Below are 6,653 nucleotides of genomic sequence, written 5' to 3'. Positions count from 1 at the left end.
AGACTCACTCCTCACTAAACCAACTACAATGGAAGATCTTGATTGCAGTGTTCTTTCATCCTCACACATTTCACTAAACAATGTAAGTTTTAATCTTTTTATTGTTGTTATGTTTCAGGTCTGATAAACTTACGCAAATCCGTTTATCAAATAGAAAAACATGATGAGTCCCATAATTCCCATTTGAACCTATTCACAAGCATTTTAGAACTGGTTTAATGAATCATGGATAAAATAATAGTGTTGATAGTTCACTCTGGTTTCTTTCTTTATGACTTTAGTTGGTAGCTGCTGTAGTGATCCCTCTCCAAAGGTCTGCAGAAACAGCTGCATCACTTCTCTCCAGATGTTGTTACCTCAGCAACGCTTATTAGATCATCACTGTATCCAGAAACATTTAAATATGATTTATGAATTTACACCTGACCATTTTAAGGTATCCTGTGACTTTCTGACGGGTCCTATCACTTCATATCTTAATGTTCGGTAAAACAAGTTTTGTTAATGCATATTTATGATGCAAAATAGTTTCAAATATTGATGTGACAGGAACTTTAATAGAGTTCTGGATCCTCTTTTAATCTTAGCTGTAAAGAGACAGTAAGAAATACTAAGGAACCTGGATTTAGTGTTCATTTTATTCAATATTTGCGTTCATACTGTATGCAGTATAGGTCCGAAATTTAAACTTTTCAGCTGTTTCCTGTAACTAGTTTGGGACTCCAGAAGAAGCAGTGAAGAAAGCCTGATGGAGTGGTTCACTGTCAGACACACAGGTTTTAGTAGATCATTCTGTTGGATAACTGGTTGTCAATTCCTTAAGCAGTAAAAGAGTTTATCAAAGCCCTATTCCTATTTTAAGGATTATTCAATTCAAATGTGTCTTCAACAATGAACATGATGCGGCCAGTTTCCAATAACTCTCACTCACAGGGCACACCTCATGAAGGTATTCCTGAAAAAGAACTTACTTCCTCATTTCACACCTCACCTCACAACACAAGATATGTTTACTAAGTTTCATATTAAATATATGAAATACCGATTTAAAGTTACTTTATGTATTTTTGTGTTTGTGTGTTTATTAACATCCTTCAAACATCCAACACGTGTTAACTTAATGAATGAGTCTCTCAGAGAAACAGAACAAGGCTGTGTTAGGAAGTTATCCAGCTCTACAGGAACTGACAAAGGGTTTAAAGTTAAGACTTTAATGTCATTTTACCTGGAGATAAAACACAAGACAAGAGGAGCAAGTTAATTAAATACATCTTGTTTTTTTTTTAAAAGAAGTAGAGCTGGAAAGCTCAGCTCAGCTTCATTCCAAAAGTTGTTTCCTGGTTTAATTATACGTGAATGTTTCCCCTGCAGTATGAGGTGTGTTCCCCTGTGAATGACTTTTGAATGAATTACAGGTTTGTCACTTCCTGTAGAGCTGGATAACTTCATAACACAGCCTTGTTCTGTTTCTCTGTTTTTCTGATAAAGTGGTCAGGTGTAAATTCATAAATCATATTTAAATGTTTCTGGATACAGTGATGATCTGATAAGCGTTGCTGAGGTAACAACATCTGGAGAGGACTTAACTCTGACCAAAAGAGATTTTAGACATGTTCTGGTTCTATGGAAACGGTTTCATCTGAGTCTCTGTTACCTGTTCCTGCCTGCTTCCACTAAAGCTCTTTGTTTGGGCTTGTCTGCTGCTAAAGTCCAAAACACATTGTATCATATAAAAACAACATGTAGCTTGCTTCTTGTACGAGTTGACTTTCATTTAGTTCTTGCTCCTGTAATAAATAAGTCTACTGTCAGACTCTAACAGCCTCTGTGCTGCTTCCTTTCCCCTACAGAGACCTGGGTTGTAACAAAGGTTTAGTGGACTGAAAGATCAGACAGGGAGTCCAGAAAACAGCTTCTGACTTCTGCCTTTAGTTTGACTAATAAAGTTTAAAATCTTATAAATCTGAGTCAGAAGTTTTCACACTTACTTACTCTGACAACAGAAAAAAACTGAAATTGATGCATTTTTAATGTAAGAGTAATTTTATTTGACATTAATGATTCTAAAATAAAATACAAAATATGAGAATATCAAACACATCTGACATGCTGAGTGATGGCTGAGATTCTTAAAGACCAAAACCATACTTTAAAAGAAATATATAATCAGAATATTTACACAACATTTTTCTTTTAATTAAGCTAAATAATCAGGATGTTGCTGTCAAGTTGTCAAACACCAGAGAGGACATTTTATTTACCTCTACTTCATTGGGATGGTTCCATACATGTTACAGTAGTTTATCTATAAGACCCAAACTATATGCATATCTAGATAGAGTACAAATAGAGTTATATAGTTATATAGTGAGTATATGAACTGAATGTTTGAGTATATAAACCTATAATACAGAACGGATATTAATCACACACACAAACATATCCTCCATAAAGATTTTCAATTCCACATAGAGACAAACTCAACATTTTGTCAACTCCTAATAAAGAAATTTAAAAAAAAAAATCTTTTTTGCTTTGTGCTTCATGACTATTTCATGTTATATTTATACTCAAGATTTCTAAAGCAAGTTTTTTAGGGTCTTTAATATAAAGGTTTGTTGTAGAAGCTTATCATTTCAGATGTTGTTTAACTGGAGATGTGATTAGTTCACGTCACAGCATTTACTGCTTACCGTCTTATTTGAAGTAACTCACTGTGTGCAGGATGTGTTTGTAAATCAGAAGTTTATGCATTTACATAGAGTCCATAGAGATGTTGTGAGGAGCTGTAAGGAAAAACCCACTGTTACTGAGCTGCCTTTAATAAACAGAGGATGATGCAGCCTGTCCAGAGGCTGGTTGTTCAGATTAACTCAGCAGATCCACCAAAAGGTGTTCAGTATTTCCAGCCTCTGAAACAGGTTTAGCATCTGATGTTTTATCCAGAACCAAGAGACATGCTCCATCTGTCAGAATCAATGACCTGACTCAACAACTTGAATGTGACATTTGCAACCAGCAGCCTCCAACCCCAAGAGCTTTTTATATATGCTTCTATACATATGTTTTTGTCTTTGTGAAGCACTTTGGTGCAAACTTGTTTGCTTTTAAGGTGCTATATAAATGAAATTAAATTTAACTTAAACTTCCCCTTTCAGTTTTTATTTAATTGTATTGGTCATTTATATTTAGCCAATTCTCTCTATTTGAGGAAAGGTTAATGACGTTATTTCGATCTTCCACCGAATCCACAATCCATGCAAGAAAATTCAATCTGCTATTGCTGTCACACAAATATCTAATTATTTCTAGTACTACATGTTATTTAGTACTCCCATCTACAGTAATTCCAGGTCATGTCAAACAGTCATTGTTTTTGGTCTCTCTGTTAGCAGAGAAATCCCTGAGTGAGAAAATAATTTACTAATTTATAATCTCCATGTCTTTACTCAAGTCTGTTTTGCAGTAACACATCCTGGTAACAGCATGTCAGACCAGATACAATAGAATAAAAACAAGTTCTACTCACATTGTGGAGGGAGTTTGGCTGAAACAAGAAGAGACGACAAATCATTTCAGTTGTCACAGTTGGACATCAAAGCTATAGTGCGTAGTTTCTGTCGCCCCCCCCATGAGGAATTCTAGTAATGACAACAACACTGTCAGCACATCCACATGATACAAGCCTTCTGTGATCGCACATGAAAAAAGTTACGCACTAAAGCTATAACATAAATGATAATGAACATTTGTCACCTTTTCCCACTGAATATGATCTCATCATCATCATCATCATCATCATCATGCTACAGTCTCTGTTGGTTGCTTTACAATAGTTTGTTTTAACTTTTTAACCTAAAGTAAAAAAAGAGAAAATCTTTTAGTTCTTTAGTATCTCACCTTTCTTCTTTTTGTAAAAATTGAATCCAGTGGCAGCGGCGAAGTAGACGGCAAGAACAACAGGGCCAGCCAATCCAGCAGCAACAGGAATGAGCATGTCAGAAGGCCCCCCTGTTGAACAAAAAACAACAATGTTTACAACCATATAGACAAAGAAGTATTGAACAGATCTATCTATTTATTAACACCTGTACACACATTACTTATGAACTAATTACATGTTGGTTTGTCCTGCAACAGGTGGAGTGCATTGGTTTAAAAACTAAAACTAAACTAAACTAACTAAACTAAATAATGTCTGATTTATTCCATAATAAACCAAAAGACAAAAGCTAATCCAACAAAAACACACTTTTGTTTAGAGCCTCACTTTGGTGAGCGACATATATTTGTACCTGTTGGCCGAACCATCATGATAGTGCTGACTCTCACAGGAACAGAGTAAAAAATGGAGGAAGCTGTTGGTTAGCTGTTAACTGCTTTGTGAAATGGTGTAGTTTGCATCAGTCTTAAGACAGCAGTCAACTGTACAAATGTGTCTCTGAAATAAAGGCTGAGGGAGCTAGCCCGCTAACTGGCAGTTCAGGCTTTTTTGTGTGTATGTGGTAGTATGGCCACAGATATCAAACAGTAGTCTTACACACAGCATCAGAAAGGTGACAAATCAATAAATCATGAACTTCAGGACAACTGAAGTAAACTAAACACATCTTTCAGTCACTTCCTATTCTGGTATTACCTCCGAGGGCCACGATCTCTATTTTGTCCAGTTTGTCTGCAGAGAGAGAGAGAGAGAGAGAGAGAGAGAGAGAGAGAGAGAGAGAGAGAGAGAGAGAGAGAGATGAGAAAGGTCAAACATGAAAGGAAAGAAAACAACGGAAAAAGAAAAAATTAAGAAAAATACAATAGTGAATTGTTAACAGAAGGTGTGAAAATTCTTCCAAGTAAAATAAATAAGTAAATAAACATCAAACAACAACACTAAGAGTTTAAAGCCATGCTAGCAGCTATGAGGTTGTTCTGATGTACAGCGACGCTTTGAGCTAATTTTACCAGCATGTTGATGTTTGGCAGGTTATAATCTCAGTTCTGCATGTTAGCATTCTGATTCAGAACAGAGTCCATCCACGCCGTAGTAGCCTACGTTAATGACACTGGCTTTGCCTTCGGCCCATCGCTGATGTCCACACTTGTTACTCGAGACCGCAAAAGATTAAAAACAATACCGCGAAAATCCCAGCGGTCAATATGACCGTGTATGGCCAAAATAGTTAAAAGTGATTGTATTTTTTTGCTTTCTGTGTAATGTATATAAAAACATTTTTAAATTAAAACAGACTCTTTTAGGAAAAGTCAGGCAGCAGCAGGATTGTATTTTTTTTATTCAGCAAGGTTATTACACATATAAATTTAAAAACGGTCAAAATGACCGTCATGTCGCCAACTGTCGTTTTGTGCTCCTTTACTTTTTTATATTTTATATTATATACATTATAAATATATTATATATAGTTCAGTTCAGGCACCGGCACCATTTTAAAAGTATTGTTTTAGCACCGGTAAATATAGATATCGGGAAAAAAAAAAAACGATACCCAACCCTAATATAGCCAGTAGGCTTACACACAGCATCAGAAAGGTGACAAATCAATAAATCATGAACTTCAGGACAACTGAAGTAAACTAAACACATCTTTCAGTCACTTCCTATTCCGGTATTACCCTCATCGGCCATGATCTCTACTTTGTCCAGTTCATCTGCAGAGAGAGAGAGAGAGAGAGAGAGAGAGAGAGAGAGAGAGATAGAGAGAAAGAGAGAGAGAGAGAGAGAGAGAGAGAGAGAGAGAGGTCAAACGTGAATGGAAAGAGTTTAAAGCCATGCTAGCAGCTCTGAGGTTGTTTTGATGTACAGCGACGCTTTGAGCTCATTTTACCAGCATGTTGATGTTTGGAAGGTTATAATCTCAGTTCTGCATGTTAGCATTCTAATATTTCCTCATTAGTGCTAAACCTAATGTCCAGCTGAGGCTGAGAGAATGTCATTAGTTTTGCAGGAATTTGGTCAGAAATCAAATTATGAGGGTGTTGCATGCTTGTTACTGTTTTTATGTTTTATCTGCCTGGGGACAATAGATGAAAACTAGCTATGGTGCTAACTCTAGCATATTTACATTGTGTAGGTAACTTGTACGGATGTCCATTAATATGCACTGGCCCTATCTAAATAAACAATTAAATAAAAAAAACAAAAAATAGCTGGATAAACAGAAGGATTTGACCTGATGATGACGTTAGCTGAAAAGTCAGAGGTTCAAAGTTTTTACTATTGATTCTCTGGGGACCATGAATATATGTACAGTATTTTACAGCCATCCAGTCAGTCTGTAACAAGCTGAAGGACAAACAGACCAACTGACAGACCACCTGTCAATGCAGTTAAACTTACTTACCGTATGCTAACTGCACTGACTATCATTGGCTATTGATAGAAAGTAATGTCAGAGCACTCTAACTTGTCAGTCTCTACTGATTGAGGAGGGCTAGATCAAATCTTACCACCACAGAAAACGGCCAAAAAGAAGGTGACGTCAGACTGATTGGAGTGATAATAAAATGGCAGTTCAGTCTGAGCAGACTGTATGAACATTGTTGTGTTCATGAAACTACATCAGGAAATGGGATTCTACCTTTTCTCAGCAGAGACCTTGCAGTAGTCCAAATACATCTTCAGCCATTCAGGATAAATATGAGTG

At 36.3% G+C, this 6,653-nt stretch overlaps 1 long non-coding RNA gene across 1 annotated transcript; it reads right to left on the bottom strand.

Moving 5' to 3' along the window:
* Window positions 1-2,029: 2,029 nt before the first annotated feature.
* LOC116037656 lies at window positions 2,030-4,117 on the bottom strand. Its single transcript, XR_004895361.1, has 4 exons — window positions 3,901-4,117; window positions 3,530-3,547; window positions 2,486-2,786; window positions 2,030-2,444 (listed from the first exon to the last, which is right to left on the bottom strand). It is a non-coding gene; the product is annotated as an uncharacterized LOC116037656 (long non-coding RNA).
* Window positions 4,118-6,653: the final 2,536 nt, after the last annotated feature.

Source organism: Sander lucioperca, chromosome 16 (assembly GCF_008315115.2).
Source record: "Sander lucioperca isolate FBNREF2018 chromosome 16, SLUC_FBN_1.2, whole genome shotgun sequence".
Lineage (NCBI taxonomy): Eukaryota > Metazoa > Chordata > Actinopteri > Perciformes > Percidae > Sander > Sander lucioperca.
This window is presented reverse-complemented; position numbering and strand designations above follow the sequence as displayed.